Here is a 26,762-nt window from a genome sequence, read left to right as displayed (position 1 = left end):
AAGCCCATGGCCCAGCATGGAGCCAAGCCAGAGGGCTATGCTGCAACCCCATCAACCCCTTCATCCTACCCACTTCAGCCACTACCTTCTCCCTTTTTGTTTTCTACTTTTCACCTGTTGCGAGGGCATCTGCCCTTCTTCACCTGTACCTACTTCTCTCTTTTTTCCACCCCTATAGAAGTTCACACCTTACAGAGAGAAAAAAATACATTTTAATTCAACTACCACTGCCTTTTCCTTGCCAATGGAAAGCAGGGCTCAGGAGCCGTGCAAATCCTCACAGTAAAAGGCTCTTCCCATGTCCAGTGTTGAAGTCAGTGCAAAAAGGAGGTAACTTTTTTAAAAAAACATCTGCTAGCTGAAAGTACACAATAGAGCATTTAAATATCAACAGGCAGTGGACTAAAGGTTACCTTCTTGTTCAGTAGCAGTAAGTTTTGCATTTCTTCTTCAAACTAAGTCTCCATGTAAAGTGTGCTGCACTGGCTACAAATGCTGCTTAGTCTATAGGGGCAGGCAATGCAAGTCATCAGTGCCAAGTAGGGACACAGACACCAGCTACCCACAGAAGTCTTCATGAAGCAGGAGCATACGTCTTTAATCATGTAATAATGAGATCCTCCACCACACTGTAGCTGGCAACTGTTTATCTAAACCATGAGCTCAGATAAAGCAGCAAGTGAAACTCTTTTTTCTCCCACATATCTGCTGTACATCCAGACTTGCACCAGAATGATGGAAACACAGAAACTACTTTATGAGAAGTGCTGGATTAAAACTCAAAGCAGAGATTTAAAATCACCAGAAGAGAACAACTCTAAATTTGACACAACTTCACCCATAGCACATTGGATTTAAGAGCAGAAGGTACACTTCATTCATGCATTCCTCACAAAATACTTTTTGAATGTGCTGAGAAATTCCTATAGCTTTACTGCATATAGTTTCTGTATACATATTGATATTTGATTCGTAACAGCACAGAGGTGTTCTCTGAAATCTGCACTTTCTGGAGGTTACTTTTAGTAAATAAAATAGTATTTTAAAAGGGCTGGCCAAACAAATCAAGATAAATGCTACATACTCCTTGAACTCAATTTATTTTTGTTTCAGAATACCATAATTTTAAAGTAAGGTTCTGTTTAGTATTATTACCACTTTCTACATTTCTTAGCTCCGTAAGAGATTTTCTACATTTACTGATAAATTTTACCTTATGAAGCAAAACTGTGAAGATTATTTTGCTAGCCACAGAACACTAATTTAATGAGGACAGTAACTACATGTAAATCCCGTAAGTGATTACAGATACACTATCCTACACTGAGAAAAATTACCTTCCTTACTCCATCTTCTAATTACTTGAAATAGTAAAAACAAATACTTCTACACATTTTCCTGCTTGCTTAAATTATTAATTTCCTTAAGAAGTTTAAAATCTTCCTGTCAGTGAGCCACATAGCCCATGTGTTACTTACTCTCATAAATATCCCTAGTGAAGTAATAGGAAATATGCTTAAAAGCAAAATTCAGAAGTGCCCTATTATTTAACTGAACATCTGAAGGTGATTTTGTAATAAAGCAATACACTTTCTCTTGGTTTCAACACCCAGGTTCACACTCCTGAGTCAAGTTTCAATTTTATAAATTTCAGTTCTACTGCTTGGGGGCAATTTCTTGAGCTGAGGGATGATGTCTTTGCTCTGAAGTTACTCCTTCTACGTGGCTTCAGCATGAGCAGGAAAAGATTTCTACCTACCAAAAGATTTGAAATATGGATCCCACAGGGCACACAGAAGAGGCAAATCACAAATGTATCCTTAAAAGTCTTGCTATTCTGTTTGTGGCAAAGCTCTCTTTGGGCTTTACTGGCACAGGACTGCATTGAGAATACAAACACATACGCCTATTATATGATCCTCCTTTTTTGATTAATCTCTCATCAGAGACAAAACACATTTATTCTTGATAGTTGCAGAGACAACCCTCCTCCTCACTTCCTGAGGCCCTGATCTCCAAAATGCTGAGCAGCTTCAACTCACCCTAAGCCAATGAAAAGCTACAATCACCCAGAGAAGCTCATCTTAGGTGGACTGAAGTCAGTGGAAATTTTACAGCAGACCTCAGGGAAGACAAGATCAGTGACCCAACCAGCAATAGCTGAAAAAAAAAAAAAAAGTAAGAGATCTGGACTTAACCCCAAGTTCTTTTCCTACCAAAGTCAAAGACCTCTCATTAACACCAACAGATGCATTCCCACTACCTGAAAATGGCCCTAACCCTGCTATCTTCAGTCATCAGACTATTACCTGTAGGAGTGATCCCACAGCAACTTGCACATGTAAGGGCTAAAGAACTAGCTAAGCAATCACAATCACACTGTTACCATCAATTCCAAGCAAGATTACTATTTGGAAACTAAGACAGAAAATTAGACTCTGAATGTACCAAAGGTTTTGCAAATTAGTTCATTCTACAGCTTGCTTGCTTTCCCTGTAAATCAAACTACAAGCATATTGTGTGCCTGTCCTTTTTAATTAAATTACTAAGAATAATATCAACGGGTAAGCCCTATGAACACTGTGGTGCTCTATATCAAACCCTTCAAGCTACTTCTTTCAGTAGGGCGTGACGCACACCTTGTAATTTAAATGTACCAATTATTAAGACAGATTACCACGAGAAGAAATTTTTGGCAGTTATTTTTAGAATTTAGAAAAGGCTCTTCGAGTCAGAGTTTCAGCTCCAAAAGTACTAATTTTCCTTTCCCTGCCAAATCTGTAACATTTTCTCATGGTTACTATTTTTTTAAATAATTACAATAATCTCAAAAGCATTACCTTGTTTTGTCATTTTTATGTACACATAAATACCTCTGGGCTCACTTCTTGTAAGGAGCACTAAATGTTGTTTGCCTGGCTTTCATTCTGACTTTTGAAGTAGCTATTCATGCTTTTCAAGTTATTTAGCTGTTTTTCTTCTGTAATCACACCATTTCTGCCGTCTAGGGACACGGAAAAAGACAGGGTGATAAACCGCCGCCTGAATCCCTCTGTAATTTTCTAACAGATACTCCAAAATCTTCTAATTTTTGAAGGCAGAAGCCAAGAAAGGCAGAAAAATTCTCGATGGCACATACAAGACGTTTTCCAAATGTACGAACAGGAGGAATTCTGGACGCATAGATCACCAGAAAGGCGAGAGAAGAGCCTGCAGTTTCCAGGCATACCACACACCCCCCCAGGGCACCCTGTACCCGCTCACTGCGAAAGATCATGACATTTCTGTGCAGGCTCTAAGATCGCCGCCGTGCCCCGCCCGGGGCGCCGAGCCCCCCGGACCCTCCCGCCGGGCTGGGGGGTGCGGTGCACCCCGCAAAGCGCCCGCCAAAGCTGCGCCCACCCAGCTCGCCCCGGGGTGCTACCCCTGCCACCCGGGGAGCCCCGTCACGCTCCCGCCCGGGGCCTCTCCGAGCAGAGGGGGCGGGCGGGCGGCCGGGGGCGGCTCAGCTCACCTGGGCGCAGCAGGCTCCGCCGCTGCCCCTGCAGCCCGGCTGCCGCCCGCTGCCATTTGTTGCTCGCGTTCAGAGAGAGCTGCCCTCCCCTTCCCATCTGAGCCACCACCGCCCGCTCCGGTAGCAACTGGTCCCGGGTAGATCTCAAAAGTGGAAAAACCCCACGGCGACACGTACCGCGGCGCCCGCCCGCCGCTCCCCGCCAGCCCCGCGCCCCGGCCGCCGCCCGCACGCTGATCGGCGCGACCCCGGGCAGCCCGCCCCGCACACGGCCGGGGAGAACAGAGACGGGTTTGTTTTGGTTTGGTTTTTTCCCATTTCCCTTTTCTGATGCTGCTCCGCTACGGAATTGAGGGGCGCGAGTCTCAAAGCCTGCGCTTGCTCCCAAGCCAGGGGGGTGGCTGCCCCCTCCCCGCAGCCTCCGCCCCGTGAATCCCTGCCCACCCCCCAGCACCCCGGCGGAGCCCCGACCCCATCGCCCCCCAGCACTCCTGGGGCGCCGGGCGCACGCCAGAACGGGCCAGGGGACGGAGCATCTCCGCCGGCCCTGGCCGAGCAGTGCTGGGCAAGGAGGCACGACACGGCGGCAGCCCCTAAGCAGCAGCAGCAGCAGCAGCGCTGCTCGCCTCCCTCCCTCCTTCCCCGTTGAGTTTCCTCCCGGCGCTACCGCCCTCCCAGCGCGGCCGCGGGGCCCCGCAACTCACATCGCGGAGCAGCGCCTTTCCGCAAAAAACTTCGCGGCGTGCAGCCCGCGGCGGCGGGGCTGGGCTCGGCGGGGCTGGGCTCGGCGGGGCTGGGCTCGGCGGGGCTCGGCCCGCGGCGCAACAGGCAGCGCAGCCTCACCTGGCGCGGGGCCGCCGCGCCATGGGAGCGACGGGCGGAGCCTGCGGGCGGCACGGCCGGGGCGGCCCCGCGGCCCGGGAGCAGCCACCGCCCGCCGGACCGCCCGCCCTGCTGCCTCCGCCGGGAGCGGGCTGGGCAGCTCTGCCTGCCGCGCCGCCGCTGCCTCCTGCCCCTGCGCTGCGGCTGCGGGGAGGCAGGCAGGGAGGGAGGAGAGAGCCGGAGGGGCGGGAAGGAAGGAAGGAGGAGACTCCCCTCTCGCTGCCACAGCACGGCGGGGCCGCTGCCCCTCCGAGAGAGGTGGTGCTGTCCGCTTCTTCCTTCCGCGGGGCTGATTTTGGCTCTTAACCCCTGGCTCCAGCGACAGACTCGGCGGCCGCCCCGGCGGAGGCTGGAGGGCGGGTCTCCCTCTCTGCCCTTCTCCCGCGGGGTGCGCAGCCCCCGCACCAGCAGCCGCGGGGAGCCCTGCCTGCCCGGGAGCCCTGCCTGCCCGGGAGCCCTGCCTGCCCGGGAGCCCTGCCTGCCCCGGAGCCCTGCCTGCCCGGGAGCCCTGCCTGCCCCGGAGCCCTGCCTGCCCGGGAGCCCTGCCTGCCCGGGAGCCCTGCCTGCCCCGGAGCCCTGCCTGCCCGGGAGCCCTGCCTGCCCGGGCACCGCCAGCGCTCGTCAGGCGGTCAAATGGGTCTTCTGCTCTCCACGGTGCCTTCCAAGTTCCTCAGCAATATGTCATAGAACCAAAGACTGGGTTGCGTTGGAAGGGACCTTGAAGATCCTATAGTTCCAATCCCCCTGGCACGGGCAGGGCTCACCTGCCACTGGACCAGGTTGCTCAAAGCCCCATCCTTGAACACTTCCAGGGATGATGCATCCACAACTTCCCTGGGCAACCTGTTCCAGTGTCTCACCACCCTCAGCGTGAAGAATTTCTTCCTAATATCTAATCTAAATGTCCCCCGTTTCAGTCTGAAACTGTTCTCCCCAGCCTATTGCTATATGCCCTTGTAGAAAGTCCCTCTCCAGCTTTCTTGTCAACAATTAGAGTTAATTATTTTGCCAATCTGAATGAAAAGCTGTTATTGCCAGCAGGTAACACTTCGTTTGACAAGCTTGGAATGGCAAAGCTTTTGCTACAATAGGTGAACTTAATCTGCACTCAACCCAGCCAAACTTTGGCCTTGCATAGAAGCAGTTACTTAGACCCTGCTTTGGGTTTACCATCAAGCTTGCCAGGGGGGTGGGTCTGTGAAATGTGCTGCCTTGGCAGCAGTTGCATGGATTGTTACAATACAGCTTGAAGGAGCACCACCAGTTGGTTACCTCTCCCATTCAAACATGCATTCTCTGTTGTGCACTTTTCTGCTCTGGCTCTGCAACCTGAACCTTCTATTTACCTTGTGCAGCAAAGGATTCTATCGCCTGTCTGAAGTTGAGAGCACCTGGGTAGAAGGGTTTTAGAAAGATTAATCTTAGCTTGGTAGCTGGTTTGCTTTAAGGTGAAAGCCACCTGAAACGCTACATGGAACAGAAAATCAATTGGCTTTGATCTCCTCAGGGCTTTTTTTGCCTCTAATTGTATAAAACTGTTTTATCTCATTATAGCTCATTGTTAGAAAGAAACTAATGGGTCAGAAGGACCACCACTATGTCCACAGATTGGTGGTGGGGTTTGGGGGCAAAGAAGAAAAAACATGCAACCAATACACTGCTAAATGCCATTCTCCATCTTTAAGCATCAGTCCTTGGAGTCTCCGCCCAAGTAAATACATACTTTCCTGAGTAATCTGTCTGAATCTTATTAGCAAGATAACGTAGGATCAGGCCTTGTATTATATCAAAACCTGCTTTTTTTCTTCTCCAAAGAATATTTGCAAATTGGCTTATGAACACTTTTATGTATGTCTATCATTTTGCATTCTTATTAGTATAAAAGGAAATTACAAATATGAAGAAACTTGATAACAATCACTTTCGTCAGCTCCTTGCACATTCCTCACACTGACTCACTCAACCCAGCTTTGAAGACATAATCAGTTAAAAAAAAAAAAACTTAGTACATGAGCACATTCCTGTTTACACTGTATTGGATCATGTCACAAAGCCAGTGAGCAGAAGAAGCCATGACTGGACTGCCAGCCCTGTATTATTTGCAATGGGAAATGATTTTCAGGCATGTGAGTTTAATTACTCTAACTGAAACTGACTCAGATTCATTTTAAGGCAGTAGAAAAATATTAATCATTGCTGAGAACCCAAAATCTAATATGCCGGAGCCATTTCTTCAAATTCAGCTTGTGTTTATATTTTCACTGTTCAGTCTATAGGCATCTTACAACTGGGTGTAGCACCTAGGATGGATGTACTTGATTGCTCATACCGACAGTATACCATTAGGACAAGCATCACAAACCTCCTGGGAGTGACCTGCTGATGATGATAATTCTTATATTTTTTTAATGAAATAAAATAAATATTAGCATATCTGCTTTACATTCAGCTGAACAGTAAGGAAAAAAAAAAGTTAATTTGATGAGATAAAAATGCATGTCTTCTATGCGATTATTTCCCTTTACAATTCAACCTGTAGTTGTACTTTTTGGAATGAACCATTTGCGTAGTTAAATATCGTAACAATAAGGCAAGACTGATCTTAGCTTGCAAAACCACATTAGCCATAATGTTATTCATCCTATTGATTTAAGTGTGATTGCATGTGTTAAGGAAGACAAAAAAAGTTCACAGAAGACAGAAATACTTTGTTGTTGTTGTTGTTGAAATGGCAGGTTATAAAAAGTTTTTTGACCAGCTGCACATGAGAAGCTGGTTTGCAGGTTTGTATTCAAAGACTCACTCCTGAGAACAGCTAGGCATCTGTAATTTCAGTTGAAATTAATGGGTGTTCAGTATATCTTTGAAAAGGAGAAAAAAGTATTTTTTCTGGGGAAATTTACTTTGAAGGGATACACAGCTACTTGCTGTTAAAAAATAGCACAGAATTTTAAGACCTGAAAACCAGCTGATATCATGTCCCCCCCTTCAGCTACCTGTGTGTGCAGTACAAAAAAATATTACAGTTGTTGTTGTTATTGTTGTTGTTGTTATTACAGGTGGAAGGAACTTCCTAGCTCCATGAGCAAACCCACTAGCAGATTTGCTCCTTGGCTTGTTGGCATTGCATGTCCATTTTACAGGATAAGTAGAACTGAGGGGAATAGTTCTTTGTTAGGAAGGAGTGTGAGTTTAAAGGATAAGGTCATTTGACTGCCCTCAGATAAGAAAGGAACTGGTATTAGTTTTTGAGTTTTATGCATGGTTATGAAAATCAGGGAGCATAAGATAGTAGGTGATACCAGATGGTTTTTAAGTTTACCTCATAAAATAATTTTCATACATGTTGATAAATATTTAAAGGCCCAGTACTACCAACCCTTACACAAATTAGTTTTTCTAATGCAAAAAACCCTACATAATTCAGTGAGACTATTTGTGAGTAAGGGTTATTCATACAAATAAGACTTTACTTAATTAGATCCTTAAAAATGTATAAACATTAACAAAATATTTAAATAGCTAAATTAAAGAATCATCTGGTACCAGCTATTCCTTTAAGCCTCCCAGATACTAATAGCTTTGAGCAAAAATCAGCAAATACCACTTTTTCCAGTGCTGAGGTAAAATGAGTGACCTTCTCCTTATCCATTAACTAATACTCCTTTTACTAGAGGATCAATTCACAGCCAGCAATGGTATGAAACTCATCTTCTAGATGTAGGTACTTTAGAGAACTAAATCTCACAATGGTCTGACCTCTAGCACATATGCTTAGGAGTTGAGAGGGAATATTTCTGCTGTTCATGGGCCAGAGTGTGATTTTTTTTGGTAGAGAACAGTGCAAAGACATGTCAGCAGCACATTCACCTTGGGATTATTCCATATTGAAAGGCAGAGCACATGCAGGGCCCAGAGCAGTAGTCTACTTTTAGCCACAAAAGCAGCAAAAAGCATGAAATTTTGCATCCTGGGAATACTAAAATGAACACAAACTACAATGTTCACACTGTAGCCGTGTTCCTAAATTCAATACCTGCTTCTGCTGTATCTCTAAGCTTTATAGTGCCAACAGTCTTCACGCTCCCCTCAGCCCACAGGTACTGCCACTGCAAGTGGAGGTGATGAGGTTTTGCCTCAATAAAATTAATAATGGAGAAAAGCCATCTTTGCAGAGGGCCAGCACAAATCCTTTGTGTCTCTTAATCTTACTTAAGCCCTGTGCTAGCAATGTGCAAACCATCTTGATTTCTAAGCACTGCTACTCTCGCAAGGGTTTGAGGATGAGGCTTTGAACACTGTCTTCAAGAAGTACCAGTAGCTTCTGTTTTCCTGTATTTGGAATGTCCTGTTATTTTGAAAGACCTTGCACATATTCCCTTTTCTACATAGCAAAGAGTTGCACTGTATTGTAGAAGAGAGTTTCTATTTTAAATAACAGAAAATCCTTAGACTGCCAATAATTCCTTAGGTCTGAAAGAGAAATAGCAGTTGTAAATAAGCTCAACTAGTTCAGCTCATACTCTACCTAGCTCTGATTTAGAGAAAAATGTAAATAGGGAAGTATATTTTTCTGCTACGTGCTATCCATAAATTGAAATTGGTCTTTTGGGCTGCTACAAAAGAGTATGGAACAAAAGAGTATGGAAAAAGAACCGGAGAATTAATGCTAGTCCAAACAGGTTAGTGGAACTTAGGTCTTCTCAGACGCACTTTTTGTGGAACTTCTTTTGTTATTTAGAAGATTGATATGAAATATTGCAGGTCTGCATGAGAAAAGCAGCTGTATTGATAGGACATACTTGGATTTCTGCAAGGCAGTTACCTTAATACCACATGACATTTTGATTTCAAGTCTTGCATTACATGGACTTAGCAGGTCACCCATTAAGAGGATTAAAGAAGTATCTCCCTGACAAATTTTAAAATGCAGTCTTTTAATGAGGACATTTCATTCAATTTGGGGAGCTTCCTCAACAGAATCAGAATCAATCTTCACCTAATGCTATTTTATATTTTTTTTCAGCACTCCAGGCCATGAGATAAGATCTTTGCTTTAAAGACTTGCATATGACACAGTGTGTTTTAGCACAGTAAATAAACAAGTTGCATTACTTCTGCAGCGATCTGATTTGGCTAAATGACTGCTGTCCAATAAGCAGCACACTAAATTCGTTTTACTGTAGTCCAATGCAAATCAATGCCTCTGGGAACCAAAAGCTTGTAAGGGATGGACACTGACTCAAAGAGCAGAGACTCAGGGAATGATAAAAAGCAATTACCCCAGATAGTCACCCCAAACATAAGATCTGAGTGCAATGTTGTGGAAAGGACCCAGCACACCCCTTGTGTGTTTCCAAAATATTAAGCACAGTTTTGGTGTCTGCACTTTTAAGATGAGAAAATATTGGAGAAAATCCAAATATTTTGTGAGTCAAGCACAAGTCTTGAGATGGGAGGCTTGAAGAGGTGGGCATATTCTACTTACTCAAGGAAAGGTTAAGAGGATACAGGGAAAAGATAACAGACAGTGGTGAGCTTTTTCACTCCTGCTGACAAAAGCACAACTAAATCCAGTGACTGGAAGTTTAAGGTTAGATGTAATCAACCTTGAAATCAGATGCAATTTCCTAGCAGTAAAGGTAATTAAACTCTGTAAGAGCTTTCGAAGGGAGATGGTGCACTCACCATTGCTTGATCTTGTCCTAAAAACTGTCTGTCTGTCTTCAATACACACTTTACTGTAGCTTCTGGGAGAACTTCTAATGGACAGAGCAGCCTCAAACAAGGACGGAAGAAGAGTCATGTCAGGCTAGGTACCCCGGTGATCCCTTTAGCCCTACACCCATTAGAATGATGCATCTGTGCAACTTCTTCCTTCGTGCTGAAACAAGATAGCTTGAATTACACTCAGCCTGCTCAGATGTTTGCATGTTGGCATTAAGGTAACGTGTATAATCAAATCCCATACTTGAGAGGCCCAGTTGGCTCCTACAGCAGTAAGGAAGAACCCCTTTCTCCACTCCTCCCAGAGGATATTTGGCCTCATATATTCTGCAGTAGAAGTCTTTGCCTTCCCTTGAAGCATGTATTATTTATTCTGCTGTTGCCAGGAAGAGAATAAACCAATGCAGAAAATTATCTTAGACATCTGATGCTTTGGTCTGAATGAAGTCAAGTCCAGGACCAGTAGGGATTTTTCTAGCTCAGATTGGAAGGATGGTGGAATTTTTGCGTGGATAGTTTCAGTGATTGGGTATGTCATGCTTAATCAGTTCTCAGGTGTTTCAGAGATCTCAAGAACTGCCCCTGACACATAACAGTTTGGTTTCTCAAGGACTAAAATACTATGGGCTAATGAGTAATTGTCTTAGCCTTGAGGTACATCTACAATGTTAATAGCCTCTGATATACAGGACATCAGACTAGACAATCTGATGATCTCTTCTTGGCCTTAAGTTGTGAGGAAACATAACACAGTAACAGCCCCTACTTTTCCAGGGCTACTAGGAATACAGGTAGTTGCACCATGAGACACTAGCACTAAACAGTCTCCAGTACTGGAGAATTCAAAACCAAAGCAACTCCCACCAAAATTAGAAAAGACACCAGCCCAAAATATTGCCATTTGCTTGCACGTCTTTGCCTGGATGTGTGGGAAGAACTTCTTGGAGGTAAAAGCCTTTAGTAGGAGAGATCTTTCATCTTTGTGACAGGTGAGGGTGCTCAGCATGCCTGTGAGAGAAGTCACAGATTAAACACCCTCCCTGGCAAAGCATTCAAAAAGGCACTGCGGTGTTTTGGTGTGGTTGTAAGGTGCAGGTGGCTCTATCCAGAAAACCACCACTGAATTAACATAAATTAGCTGTTCCTCTATATAGACTAATACAAGTAGTGATAACTTGCTTTTAACCTCTTACCTAGAGTAATGGAAAGGTATGAAAGAAAGCTAACTCAGACTGGTGAAAAAAGACAGAAAACACATGTACATGTATTATACCTCCATGACTTACTGCTTTGGAGTAATATACTTCTAAAATGAGTGTTGTATTAATCACTAATAAATGTAATGAATAGTGTGACACTGCAAATTATTAATAAACAAAATGAATAAACCACGATATTAGAAATCCCAAAAATGTTTGCACCTGCTGGCCTACAAGAGCACAGTAGGTATAGCTTCATATAATGCCTATCATCACAGAACTGTGGATACTTTTTGTTACTGCAGAGTAGGAGGAAAGGACATATTATAGTCTCAGCTCATCAAGATGCTCTTCTCATTTGAGATTTATCACAGGTTTCTCTTAAGTCACAGTTTCATTTAAGAAATGGGCTTGTCTCATTGAGTGTATGTAAAGACTGCGAATGAGGTTTTCCAAACAAATTCCTTATTGTATAATTCTTGCTGCCATTTTTTAATAGCTAGATGTAAAAAAAAAAAAAAAGAAAAAAAGAAAAAAAAAGTTTGCATAAAGAATAATTGTTTATGATGGGACATAAAAGAAGCAACTGGCACTTTCCCAGAAGCAGCTTGCAGGGTGTCTGGGCAGAAAATGAGAAACTTTGGCAGTTTTATCATCTTCCTGAAACAGAAGAAAAAGAGATCTTTAAAAAGTAATCCAGAAACGACTAATGATAACGGATAACATAACAGGTATCATTCCAGCTATCTGAGACTTGGACATCTGAGACATTGAAGATACTCCCAACTTTATGTACAATATCATGAGGACTTAAAAAACTTGATTGCTCTAAAAGAACTCAAATGGTACCCAGGATCTGTTAACTTGAGCCTTTCAAAAAAATCCACTCGATTGCTTAGGCTCTAAGTTGAATTTTTTTAAATTATGTCTATTAGTGTTATGCAGAAAACTGTTAGCAAAATTCATTGGGATAATGTGCATACTTACTAAACATGTATATTTTGCCATACACTTACATGGTATTTTACATTAATAGAAAGAGAAGCCAAGAAGTTAGCTTATCCTGCAGGTATTTATACATCTGCTCAGTGTTATGCACCAAGAGTGCTGCCATTGACTTCAGCTGAGCCTCTTAAAGGATTGAGAGTTAACTGTGTGCCTAAGTCTTTTGCTGAGTGACACTTTTGATACCTGTGGCTACACCAGGAGAAAAAAACATGTATGTATATCTCCTATGTGTGAAGTTTTAATTCTTTTCCCATATATAAGATATCAAATGTCCATTGTTATTAGTGTTCTTTGGTGCAGGATGTCACAGAGGGCCAAGATCGAAACCATAAGAAGATGTGCATTTTTCTCCCCTCATAAACTAAACTGAAGAGAAGCTAACAGAGACTTAACATAGTCTGTGATTCTCATAATTACTCTTCATCAGTCTGCTTCTCACACAATGGAGAATAATGTATGTATGTTACTACGGATCATGTTGTTTTCCCTTGTAACAAAAAAATCCCTTAGTGGGCTTCTTTGTAGAAAGTCATACTTGTCCCATTTTCTAAAAAAACAGTGTTTATGATTCTCATCATCCCAGGACCATTGGTTCTTTCATGGTGCTTCTCCATCCAGGGAATTAAGATTAGCCAGTGCAACCTGGATGGAGAAGCACCATGAAAGAACCAGAACCCACTGAGATATTTTTTTGTTACAAGGCACTGATCTTATGCAAATGGCCAAAGCTGAAATTACTGACACTTGATAGATGCATAGTGATCCACAAGAACAACTGTAAAACAAAACAAAATAAAATAAAATAAGCAGAAACATTTGAAGCATAATTGCCTTCTTTCTTCTGTATTTCAAGAAAATCAGACTTTTTGTTCTTGTTTAACAAGTTAAGTGCATGAATTCTGACTAGAGTTCTTGTAAAGTATTGTGCTGAAAAGCATCAAAGGCTGTAATCTAGACAATGTTTAACATGAATAAACATTAGACCCCTCTTAAAATCAGTTGTCTACCAAGAACTCTTTCAGGTTCAGTGGAGTGTTTGAAACTCTTAGTCAAAACTAACCATTAATTGGAGAGGAGTAATTGCCCCAGATGCCCAATAGACCAGAGAAATTCATCATGGGTTTAGGTTTTACTGGTTGCAGGGAATGAGCCTGCTCTTAAGGTTTTCTAAGTTGTTTCCCACTCTGAAAAGCAGCTGGACATTAGAGCCTCTTTATTTTGCTATTATATTTTAAGGGAGCCAATTATCCTGTAGCATATTCATTTAAATTGTAAATAAATAAACAGGATTAGACTAAGGATTTGGCCTGACTCTTGTCAGCTTGGGGGAAATGATGAATCAAGGTCTACAAATAACACTACTGCCAGCTAACGACTTGGTTCACTAAGAGAACTGTCTTGTGGGGACCATAATATTAAAAGTGCCTAAAATCATTAGAATTAATTTTAAAATGGTCTCTGGGAAGCAGCTGGGCAGGGACTTAGTGGAAGGGAATGAGAGATATAAAAGTGAGGACATTAAAATGGGCTGGTTGATAAAATATGAATGCAGACAAAGCTGTGCAGCTTGGGTTTTACACTAGCATTTAAAAATAGCCATACATACTATTCTGCCAGTGGACCTTTATAACTTTAAATCTTTTAGAAACATATTAAAATTACTCAAAGAGGGACCATTTTGAAAAGCTCCTTGGAGTTATGCATGATAATTAAAAAGAGGTTCATTGTAAATGCTTCTGTCTAATTCAACAGTATTATCTGCTTCCAGGCAGCCCTCAGAGGGCAAAGTCACAGCCTTCATCTGGCAAAATTATTGTCCAGTGATGATGTATTTTTTGTGCTTACAGAAATGCAGCGTGAGCACAATAGCAACGTATCTTGCATGTGGATGCTACAGTGTCAGGAGAAAAAACATCAGCTACATAATTGTTTATACTAATGAGACATTTATGATACAACATTATTTGTCTAAAACTACGGGCAGATCAATTTCAAAGTCAAGGAGAACAGGTAAGCAAAGAGTCAGCTGTACTTCAGTTTTCTACTTTAGGACAAATATTTTTTAGATCATAGAGAAGCATTATGAAAAGATGTGTAAAAATGAATCTGAGGAAGATAAGTAGTTGGAAATATTTGACTAGTAAGATCTCTGTGTATGTATGAGCTCAGAAGATCATGATCTTAGAAACAGTATGATTCAGTAAAAAAAAAAGACTGGAAAGAAATCCTTTAATTCATCTGGAACTACATATTGGAGGAAAAAAAAAAAGACTGAATTTGTAGTTCTTTTTAGTCATCACTGAGGCAAGACATGTTTCTGTACCTGACCTACAAAGAAGCAGATTTTTTTAAGCAGCATGCCACTGTTCCCTGTTGGGCATGCAAAACAGGCCTGGATTTAGCGATAGCATCCACTCTGATGCAGAGGACTGGGACAGGTGTGTGCAATTTTTTTCCATTTAAGCCTTCAAGACAGAACTGCAGTGAGACCTTAATCTTTTCTTCACTCTAAAGTCGAGGAGTGATTTTCATTCTATTCCTTTCTTCCTGTCTGTTACATTCATGTGCAAGAAGGAACTGGGCAGCAATTCCTGAATGTGCTGAGGAATCTCCTTGTGCAGAGGCTGTGTGAGCAAATATTGTGCATGGTTTTGGGGTTGAGTCAAAATGTGGCCCCTGTTACCACAGAACCCTAATGAAACAATGTATTCATTTTCATGAGAGATGCCTGCCTAGGCCCTCCCATTCTTCTTACAGTTTAGTTTGAATTGTTCCTTCCATTATGAAATTATTAGTTCAGGGCTTTAACAGAGCCAAGCAGCTCTGCTCCGGGCTACTATTTGGCACACAATACCACTAGTACAACAGTAATGGTTTATTTGGACAGTTTAATACAATTCAATATCTCAACAATTGCCAGGCTCAAAGACAAGCAAAAAATGCATGTGGTGGTTTTCAGATTTTGCAAACTGTATTTGGATCATACAAGGCATCTTTGCCTTTAAGAACTAACAAAACAAAAAGATGAGAGTTCTTAATTTGAGGTGATTGCCTCACCAAATTAGGTAAAAAATGTATTGCAATATTTGCTGACATACTAATGGGTAAAAATAATGTTCAGAGATAGCACAGTAAATAATGGAAATTCCGTAGAATTTGATTTTAAATATATTTTGATGATTGAGTAACAATCACAATGTGAGTCATCTGACGTGGCAGGGTAAAATGATGAATTGCACACTGTGTTCTTTTGTAAGGTGTTTTGAGACACATCAAAGAAACATATGCCTCATACTTAAGTATAGGTAATTGTTATTGAGAAAGATACAATTCCATAAAAAATTAAATGTTTCTTTAATGTTCATTAGAGATCATTACAGATCTCAAAGAATAAATTTGCTAAAGTACTAATTAAGTCTAAAATTATTTTAAGAAAGAGGAGTTTGAAAACTCTTGCAATATATATGTAAGAAATGCTGCATACACTTTACTAGAAATACATTTTCCATTGTCTTTTTTTGGTGGCAGTTATTCCCTACATTTTCAGAACTGAGAATGAAGTATATTGGAAGCTGTAATGCTTTCAGCCTTGCAACTGAAAATTGTAATTTAGAGGCTTTGAATCAAATGACTGGATGACTTGGGAAACTGGTGATAGTCTATATACCTCTTAACCACAATACTGCTCATTTGGAGTAGGTCTGGGTCCCAGGTGACCAAACAGGCCTCACGGGGGAATCACCAGCCTGGGCTCTAAGTGGCCGCTTCTCCACATTGCAAATGAGCAGTCACAGCTTGGGGCTATTGCACAGTCATTTTCTCTGTCTCAACAAAAGCAGAATAGTGAAGAACACCGTATAACCCTCTCATAAGCCACGCTTACCTGTTGCTTGTTTATGCAGTCCTTCAAACTACTACATCATTTGGGGCTACTACAAAGTATGCATGTGCTAACTACCAAAATATTCCTGGGCAGACTTTGCACTACAGACTAGCTACTAAAGCTCAAGTGGCTCTGTCTACATGAGCTACAGCCACTACGAACAACCCTGTGCTCTCACTAATGTTCAGAGTCTAGCATGTCCTGCTTGCTGCCCTTAAATCATCAGGGACTCCTTGTCCATGGGGACAGCAGGCACAGAGAGACAAGGTAAGCATTTTGCTTGCCCTTCTAGAATGTGGTGGTGACTTTTCAAGATCAGGATCATGTTGGAGCATAAGAAGGTAGCAAGGCTGCACATTTTCTTCCCCTACTTTGGAACAAATAGAGAACTGTAAAATTCCCTTAGTTCTATTGACTTCAGGAAAGCTAGGAGAGTCTATACCAGTATCCGCAACTGGTAGTTTTCATAAGCATTGAATAAAACCACTGTATTTGTGTTTTAGAGGAAAATTCTGTATTGGAAGTGGCAGCATATGTTTGATGAACCAGCACCATTTCAGCTGGCTGTACACCTTGCAGTCCCTTTCACTGCAGATTGCTGGCAGGGCTGTAGTGCACCATGCGTGGACACACGCTTTGCTCTTGCATCCCCCTAAACACGTGGGATGAAGGAAGAGGAACCATTCCAGCTCAACTTTTTCAAAATGTATCTACCTTGAAATCTCTTTGGCATTCACAGACGGTCTCCTTTACAAATGCCTGGCAATTACATTCATACCTATTTTTAGAGTTGTCTAACACACTTCAAAAACAGCAAGAATGCAAAAAAACCCAGGACTACCATGTGTCACTTTCTTGAAAAAACACCACTTGAGTTGCCATGTCTTACTACTTCACTGCTTATAAGATAGGTGATGTAATCCCTGAGATTTTTCCAGGCACTGATTTTAGTGAAATTTAGCCTCTGAAACTATATTGATTTCCATTTCTTGGGGATGGAAAACCAGGAAATGGTGGCACAAGAGAAACACACTGTTAGACAAAAGATGGAATACAGAAGCATTCACTCTGTGATACACTTACTTGGGACAAGTGTATGAGCTGGGATGCAATACCTTATGCTATAGTATCTTACATGACATGAAGCCCTAAAAGGCTGCTGAGAGAGTGACACTGCACCACAGTTTAACAAGGATTATTGCATTTTGATTATTTCTACTGCAGTCATGGAGAATCCTAGTATTTAATACATAATGTGTTGTGCTCTCTGTGAACTTCTTGATAATTATAAACAATAATACACCCAAAAGTGTTTGTAGTCCGATCAGTAATATTATTTTTGAATATACCATATATTAAACCCCTACATTTCAGTACAATCAGTGCAAGTGTAGGAACACTTGGAATTACCTGTGTCAGCCTTGGTCTTTTTTGGCCCTGATTATATATACTTGGGATAGTCCAGAGAGCCTTCCCCTCTAAGTGAGCACAGGATGAAGAATAGCTGTTCTGCATCTGTGGAAGTTCATGAGATTTTTGATCATATGAAAGAGAACTAACTAGGAAATGAAAATGGTCTGTAATGGAGAGGAGTTACTTGTAAGAAATCCTTAATTTTCATGTTATCCAAGATGATAACAGAGCTTGGCTGTCATTTGCAGCTCTTCCAGGTTATATTACAATGAACACAGATTAGCCATTATTATTCAGAGTCTGCTTCAAAGTCCTCAATATCCTATAAAATTCTGAGGTTTACCTAATTGGGATAGAAGAATAAACAAACCAATAAATCTATTTTTATTAAGATTATGTTATACAAGTCTGGGAGTAAATGGATGTTAAATATAATGCCTGGGAATACTAGCTAATCATCATCCAATCATGAGAGTAGTTATAAGAAGCAGACTGGGGCATAGAATTGCTGTTCAAAAAGATTATTTTTCTTAATCTCATAGCAACTAGAATAGCCATTTATTATTAGTCGTTAGTGCCACCCATCACCACCAGGGCCACAGGCAGCTGGTGTAGTTGAAGCAGTGCTTAGCCCTTTTCTTGCGTAGAGCAGCAATTGAAAATGCATTATACCAGTGCTCCAAAACCTGTCTTGGTTTCTGATAAGCTTCCTGACAGGACCAAAGGGGCCAGCTTTAACCTAGTATGCCTTAAACTGTTTGGGACTTGAGATGTCCTTCACTTCTACGTCCTAGTGTCCCTGGAGAGACCAGCAGAGATACAGTGTACCCTCTTCATAAGGGGAGGTGCTGGCTGAAATCCTCCGTAGTAGGTTTAGACCTTACTCTCAGCCACGAGCTTTGCTAAGGTTGGAGGCATCCTGCTCTGCATGCACTTTCCTCCTTAACGTTAAGGCAGGGTGGGCTGCAGGATGTGCATTTATGGGCAGCTTTTTTCTATGCCTGGCCTCTGCATTTTTATTACTGACATTAGGATAGGTGTGTTAACCTATTTTTGCAACTGGTCATGTAGAGATGTATTTTGAAAACATGAGTCTGAGTAACAGCCATGCATAATTTGGAGACAGGACTTCAGAAGAAAGAAAAAAATAAAAAAAAAGAGCTGCTATTTAGTAGACTCTTTGTCTCTATCCTCAGTGATCCCAAGTGAATCACCTGGCAGGAGATGTATGGTGTGGAGACCTGTGCTGGCACATAGGCAGCTGCGTGGCAAGGTGCCTGGTGTCCAGGCAGTTGATCTCTCCTTGCTACCAACTGCATCCATGAACTGGCCTTGGCCCAGGGGTGGAAGGAACAGACTCATTCCCAAAATCCCAAACGACAAAACCTAAACCTGTGATTTAACAACAACCAACCTTAGTTAACATTATGTCATGTACTTGTGGCATAGGCATAACTCTCCATTTTTGGCTGGGTCACTGTCCTATTTGATAATATTTCTTCACTGGCAGATGCATGGTCTGGCTGAATTGGGCAGATGCAGCCTTTCCTCACTCTTTTCTCCACAATAACTTGTTGCGGGTAGGGTTCTCAATGACAGTATTGCTATTTATAAATAGCACTGTAAATAGAACACATACTGGGATACCAGCTACAGAAAGAGGAGTCCTGAACAACCTTTTTAAGTTTATAGCAGAGAAGGAAGAAGGTCTTGAAAATTTTTTGTAACTGAATATTAGGATCTTTCTTTTCCAAAGACTGATCATGGCACACTATAGCACATATGTTCCATGGAAATGCTGTGTAGAAGACAGCTGAGGGTGGATACCTCTCTCTGCATATCATTATAATAGCAGCCTACAAAAGCATAAACACATTACAGCTTGCATATCTACCACATTTAAATTCACTGACCTTGCATTCCTAGCACAGAAAAAAAAAAAAATAGGGGTGAGGAGGGAAGAAATTGATGGGCTTCCAATATTGAGTTTTCAAGATGACTATTTTCCAGTGGTGACATTATTGCGAATTTTTTAACACTAATATAAGGTGAGTTGCCTGATAGTATTCTGGGCTAAGCTGTACAGAAGAGAGGTATATTCATCCTTAACCTTGGTGGCTGCAATCTCCATTCTGTATGTTCAGTAAATTATTGCATTGAACATTTAATTTTAAAAGATGTGGGTTGAGGACAATTCATTGTTTCAACAATATCTTTTATAATATATACTCAAATATACACTATATTCATAATATATTCTCAAAGCTCAGAATTAAAATTCAATATTGTATCTTAAATGTACATGACTGAGAGAATATTTTTTTCAGGGTTGCCTCAATCATTGTGTGCTTTTCCTTTTTTCATACATCTAGTATAGAAATAATAATTGACAGCGAAAAGCCCCCAGTACTCATCCTCTCAGAATTGTCAGAATTTATGGGCTGATGCTAAGCCTGTAGTAGTTCTGCAAAACATCAGGCATATTTTCAGACATAGAAAAAAAGCCCACAGAGATGAATTAAAATATGTTAATAACCTGAAAAAAAGAAACCAATATCAAAAGGGTTTTATCCTGCTTGATATACGTAAAATGTAACAATTCAGTAGCAGTTCAGGCATTAAACTTTATTTTTTGAAAGCTGTAGGAGTAAGGAGATAAAATTCAGTTTGAACCCCCCAAAAACCCTCTCATTTATGATATAAATAGGTTCCCTGAGTGAGAATGTTTGCCAAGAGTGATTGTTAGAAACAATCAGTCATCAAAATGGGGTCATGAAACAGAAACCTTCAGAGGAGGCATCAGTATGCTTCATTCTTGCACCAACCTCCCAGGAAACCATGCTGCTCAGAGTATTTGTTTGAAATTATATCTGTTTGCAGGCTTCAGATCAGTGAGGAGGAACCACAGTGCCTTCTCATTTTTTTGCCAGCCCTATCTGGCTGCCACCACGCCTGAGCTGTCAAGGAACAAATGCTCTGACTTCATCTTGCATGCTCATTCCTCCAAATTCTGACAACACCTCTCAGGTTTGTAGATGTGTCTACCCCATTGTAATGATTGCTGATAAAACAGATGCACTAAGGAATAAAGGTGGAGATATATGTTAAAATTGCCTTTCTTATTCATTAGAAGTGCCAAGCCCCTAAAAAATATTGCATAGGAATAAGCACATCTGTAAATCTGTGATGGGTGGGGGGTTTTTTGTTGTTTCTGCAGATAATATTTTATATAAAGAAAATCCTCTCTGCTGTTTTTCTCATGTAAGAGAGAACACAAAAAACCTGAACTTGAAAACTGACAGAATCGTACCATTAACACAGTTGTGATGAGAAATCTAATTGCCTTGTAGAAGAGCAGTGGGATTGCATAAAAACAGATCACTCCCTTTCTAGTTCATCATCCTCTCAAACATCTTCAACATTCCCGTATTATTTTTAAGGTGTTTGCACCACCTACATTAATAAAGATGGTTATGTCACCATCAGCAAGCAAAAAACAATGTCTTCAGAGGAATGGTTTCTTATGAATGGAAAATGTTCACTACATATTTATCTATCCTAGGGGTCCAACACCTTTACTCAGGAAGAGCTTGTAATTGATTTCATTCAGGACAGCCTTTGGGATCTCTATTAAATTAGTTTTAGTGGGTGGGCTCTGTCAGTCCAACAGTTTCCCTGAAGTAAAATTTTTAACCCCTCTGTTGCTTATTGAGAGAAAAAAAAACAAAAAACAACTCATGCCATTTAAATAAATTTCAGCTCCAGCTGACTTGACCTACACCATGGGAATGATTCTTTTCTGAAGGGTACTTTGCACATTTCAGAACCTAATTTCATGAGCTCACGTTTGGAAATATTTTGTATGCTATCCCTCACCATCCATAGTTCATCTGTAGTCATATCCCTCCTTAGCTGCTCCTGAGTCAAAGTCCATTTGATCTCATGCCTGTCCCACAACGCAAACACTGCTGAAGGGCCGTGGCGTGGGGCTCCCTCTAGGCTATTGGTGAGTTACTGCTTTTGCAAGACCATTTATCTGAGATGTCTTGCGAGTTGGTCTTTCCAGCAGTTCAGTAGTGGTGTGCCATGGTCTCTAGGCAGGGGTTTGGGCAAACGTGGCTCTGGTCCAGAGGAGTCTGTGTCTAAGCTGAAAACTTTCCTTGCTTGGCACCTGCAGCTTAAACTCCCGTGACATAGCTCAGCCCAAGCTCCAGGCTCTTTGAAGAAGAGCCTACGTGTGCCTTGTTGCATGGCCAGCATGGCCCAAGCTGACAAGAACATGTTTGTGATCCCAGTCTGCCAGCAAATGCTCTGAGGTAAGCAGAGCATGGCTGCTTCAAGTCAAGGTTGGTCTACATCCAGCAAAATGGAAAGGAAGAGCGGGGGTAACAGGGCTCAGTGGGATTATGCCTCAAATCCAGGCCTTGATGAGGACTATGTAGCTATTGTTAGAGCCAGATTTTTCTCTTAAGTACAGGAAGCAGTTGGTACTGTGTCTATTACCCAACAAAAATGTTGCAGTGGGGACTCTCAGCCTTTGTCCACTACCAAGCTAGAAGTCCTTCATCAGCTAGAGACTGCAACAATGCTGATATCAGTTGTGCTCAGACACAATGGACAACTTTAGATAAATCAATTAATATTTCAAAATAGATGAAGTACTTTACATTCTTGCCTTGAGTCCGTCCAGCTGCAGTTAGTAGAAGCTCAATTAGCGCATGAACTTTCAAATGACTCATCACTCATGCGTTTACTCCATGAAGTGCATCTTCCACTGCCCTATTCCATGGAGTCACAGTGCAATGAGGGTAGTATTCAGAAAAGAAGGCAGGTGTCCAAACTTGCCATGCCCCTTTCTCACTACCAAATATATCTGGGCTAGAATCTTGCCCATGGAAGTTACTGCAGTACCACTGATTGCAGCTGGTCTATGTCGAGTCACCCAAGACTAAGATATAGGGACCCTCAGGATAAAAAAGCAACTGTCTGCATGCAGCTTTTAATTGAAATGTTAATGTAATCTCCTATGCAACAGACAATATTTAAATCAGATTTTCTTTAAATTTCCTGTTGCTGGAAACATATACACAAAAAACCCCCACAAATAAGATCTTGAATCTTTACCCAGATGAGAAAATTCACAGGCTGTTTGCTTTAATTAATTTAAACATCACTAATTTAAACCTCTAAGATCTCCTGAGTAATTCTGGTAACAGCACTTAAAAATAATACTCCTGTGAAAAGCTCTTCTAATGCAGAAAATTATTAGAATTAATGTTACTCATTTCACAAAAAAAAAAAAAGAAAGAAAATTGTCTCTGTTGTGGCACATGCAGGAAGTTCTAGTCTATTAGCAAATATGAGCAAAAACGAGATCATTAATACTAGCTGAAATAAACAAGATTTTTATATTTAAATATTGAATGGTAGGTCTTAAGAGACCCTGAAGGGGAACAGAAAAAACAAAGCAGAAGAGATGTGTACCCACAACTGAGGGAAAACTATAATTTGTAATACTAGTAGACAACTAGTTAAGGAACATATTTTCTCATTGCTATAAATGCTTATTTAGTTTTGATTAAATTGATGTCACAATTGCCAAAACTTCCTACCCATCATGACAAGCAGCTGCTGGTCAACTTGCAATTTTTAAATTTCTTCCTCCGATTTCTTACACATCAGCTTCCAGGCTACTCTGATTTAATCCTACACACTGTAAATGCTTCTGGCTTTGTTCTGGTAAATAGAAAAGGTTTTTATTTTACTTGCTGAATTTTTTACTGAACTTCAGTAAGCCCTTGCAGGAGTATAGTTTCTGCAAGAGTAATGCCATGCAAAGGGGAACAAAGCATTAGAAATCTTTCCTGCAGTGACCGATGAGGTACTGAAAGCACATGTTTCAACAGAGGTCTGTACTCTTCTGCCTTTCCTCAAGTTCAGCATATCTAATGTACTGAGTTGCTGATGTTTTGGATTCTCTTATCAGGGGTCTGTTGTTCTTCCCAGAGCATAATATGATTTCATTGGTCAAGGACAGCCATTCATGCCATGAGCCAGCCCACAGATATGTATGATTAGGTGGTCTTGGCTGGCTGTTGATGGTATTTGTGAGGAAACACATAGATTTTCATCTGTAAGAAGGGTTGGTCTGTAAGCGATGTAATAAATGCAACCAGCTAGTTACATGACATTTCAGCTGTACACGCTCAAAACACTAAGTAAGCTATCAAAACATTCTTTAGTTAGATTAAAACTGAAATGTTATATCTGTTTTTTCTTCACATTAGTTTGCTACGAAACAAGAAGGAACATAAGAACAACTCATGCAGCATTGCAACTACCTGTTGCCTACTATGACAATGCAGAGTCAACCAAGCACAGGTAGGGTCCTGCCATCTTGGATTGTGCTCATTTTTGTCCCTGGTCTTTTGGGGGTTGGTAACGTGAGATTATTAGTCAGTTTTACCTAGAGGCTATCACCACCACAACCATAATTAGACCTATTCATTTATTCTTTATTTATTTCTCTTCATGGGCTCCTGGTATTTATTAGCAACCTTGAAAGAGCCTAGACCACAAAGTGGAGTGTCACAGACAGGAAGAAAGTATGTAGGGTTCAGAAGGGAAGAGCAAAACGGCTAATTTCAGATATCTCTATAATTCATATTTAGATACTATATGCAGGCTACCTGTCTGGCAGTTGTTCCATAACTTCGAAATCAAAAGAAAAATCTGACCTTTATTTGTTTATACCAAAACCAGCAAGAGGTCATAAATGTATGTGTGTGTGTGCACATGGCATTTTCTTTAGTATAGGGGGAAATCTATATAGTGTTGAAAAAATCAGCAATTGGAAAGACAAACAGGTTTGGGGCTGTTATTGTCTTAACGTATTGCAGTATTCCTTTTGCTTTCTTCATTTACCTCTAGAATTGATTTTTACTTTGCTTTTCTTTCTGATATTAACTAGAAAAGTAGATGCTATGGGGGCTGCAAGATAAACAGGAAGAACTCTGAACTTTTTCCTCATTTAGACTACTGAGATTACATTTCTGTTGGTTTGCATTTGACATGGGTTGGCTTTCAAGTACTTCTTGGAGCAAAGAGAAAAACCTAAAAAATAAATATCTTTCCAAAACACTTCCTTGCAAATCGGATGGCACTACAAGATTTCTACATTAAACTTAGACTGCAGTATCAGAAGGAAAATGTAATATAAAAAGATTTCTCTTTAAAGTATGTTTACATTTAGATCTTGCCAAGAACTTTGGTCCAGTTAAATAAATTCTGACACTGGATTCTCAGTTGATTTAGACTGACATTGATCTACTGCCCTTTATTTAAAGACAAACCAATGAGATGCTGGAAAGGAGTAGTGTATCCTTGCCTTGTTGTATTAGAGTAGATGGGATTAAGCACTCACAATGTATGTTTAGATACAACTTTTTTTGAAGGATTATCTAGAACCTAGTCCTTCTTGGTTTGCACTTGATTAATTCCAAGGCTGAAAACTGAAATGCTTTCTTAGCCAAAACTCCCCTTAACTTTCTCACTAAGTCATGGGACAGTATTTAAGAGTTTGAACCCTGATTTGCAAAGGCAATTAGATACTTAAAGATGCAGATAGGCATCAGATAGGATTTGCAAAAAAAGCCTATACAGAATCTGGGACTAATTCCCTTTGAGTAATAATGGGTATTAGACATCAAGCAGACCTGGTGTTTTGGAAATCCCATTGGGCACCTCCATGCAACTTTAGGTGCCTAAAGGTCTTCAGCATTTTTACCATTGGCCTTTGGTCTAGAATTACTGTCAAATCTGACTCTCAAATTAAGAGAGAAGAAAGAGGAAGCCATCATTTTGTATTAACAGATAAAAGAAATTAACATGTAAAATTAAGAAAAAAAATTAGGTGTGCCAACCTGTAAATATCTGCTATGAAAATTCTGGGTGTTCACATTTTAAACTACTAAGCATACATCACAAGTGAAGAGGCCAGGAGGGTATAGTTTACAATTATCAGAGAACAGATTACCTACCTTTACAGGACTGTTTATAAGAACACATCTGATTTGTCTTGGCATTTGAAATACATTTTAACATATGAACTCCTTTTTCATTACAAGCCCAGTACAACTATGTGAACTGTTTCATTTTTCTTCTACTGAAATCCAGATAAATGAAATTGCTGCCTTGAGCCATGTTTTGGGCTGCTAACCACTGTCACCTGAAACAAGCAAAGCTTTAAAACTTAAACTGCAAGACTTCTTCAGAAGCTACAATATCCCCCTGGGAACAGACTTTTTCCAGGTTCGCCCCACAAGGTATTTACCTTTCAAGTCAGTCACTGCTGAGTTCAGTTGGTGTCGATCTTACCAAGTACACCAGTAGGTCCCTAATAAGTCTTTACAAGAAATACTAGTGTGCCTAAAAGATTAGTGTGCCGTGACCATGCACGTGGAATAGCCCTGAGCTTAAAGACCTGAAAGATGACTCTTGCTGTGTCTCTGTGGAATGAGATAAAAAATCTTAGCCTTTCAGTTTTTTTAATCAAACCAACAAAACCAAGAGAGAGATTTTTTTGTTCTGTAATTGTTTGTGCCTTTCCCAGTTAATTTGTTGTGATTTATATTTTCAGAAAGCATATGGTTATGCTGCATGAGAATGTCTCTGTTGAATTGAATTCTCAGACTGCAGTAACTCCAGATGAGCTCAGTGTTTTAATCTGATGATGATTTCTTGTTTTTGTAAAACCACTGTGTACAGTGGCTGCATTACCTGCAGTAATTGTTTTTTGTCTCATCCTGCAAATTCTTCACTAGACGGGAATTGCCAGAAAAGGTATTTTCCTGCATGGAATAAACCACAACAAAAAAAAATACTAAAGGCAAGTTTCTATTTAAAGATCATGCCATAAGTCAAACTCTGCTTCAGTTGCATAAGAAGTTCAAAAGGAACAGGAAGATCTTCTAAAACTTCAGCAAGATTCCTGTACGCACTGGAATTAGTACACCAAAATTTAACTGAATATCCAAAGTAGCTGGAAGACCATCGTTTTTATCTGCAGATCTCTCTGGTGAAGGAAAGATGTGAGAAAAGTACAAGGACTAAAGGACCAGAGGTGGCTTATGTTCCT

General features: G+C 40.9%; 2 protein-coding genes across 4 annotated transcripts in view; both read right to left on the bottom strand.

Annotated features, from left to right (window-relative positions):
• The window catches only part of LRRC3B (leucine rich repeat containing 3B), a 46,189-nt gene extending 41,665 nt beyond the window's left edge, over positions 1 to 4,524 (bottom strand). For 2 of the 3 annotated variants that reach the window (XM_051610084.1, XM_051610083.1), the window contains exon 1: positions 4,219 to 4,524. The gene's annotated coding sequence lies outside the window, so the exon portion shown is untranslated. The remainder of the gene's footprint in view (positions 1 to 4,218) is intronic. The other variant, XM_051610085.1, reaches the window with a different exon arrangement.
• Positions 1 to 26,762, bottom strand: part of CMC1 (C-X9-C motif containing 1) — a 957,521-nt gene that overhangs the window by 677,206 nt on the left and 253,553 nt on the right. The window lies entirely within an intron of this gene.

Source organism: Apus apus, chromosome 2 (genome assembly GCF_020740795.1).
Source record: "Apus apus isolate bApuApu2 chromosome 2, bApuApu2.pri.cur, whole genome shotgun sequence".
NCBI lineage: Eukaryota > Metazoa > Chordata > Aves > Apodiformes > Apodidae > Apus > Apus apus.
Note: the sequence above shows the minus strand (reverse complement) of the source record. Positions and strands in the feature narration are given on the sequence as shown.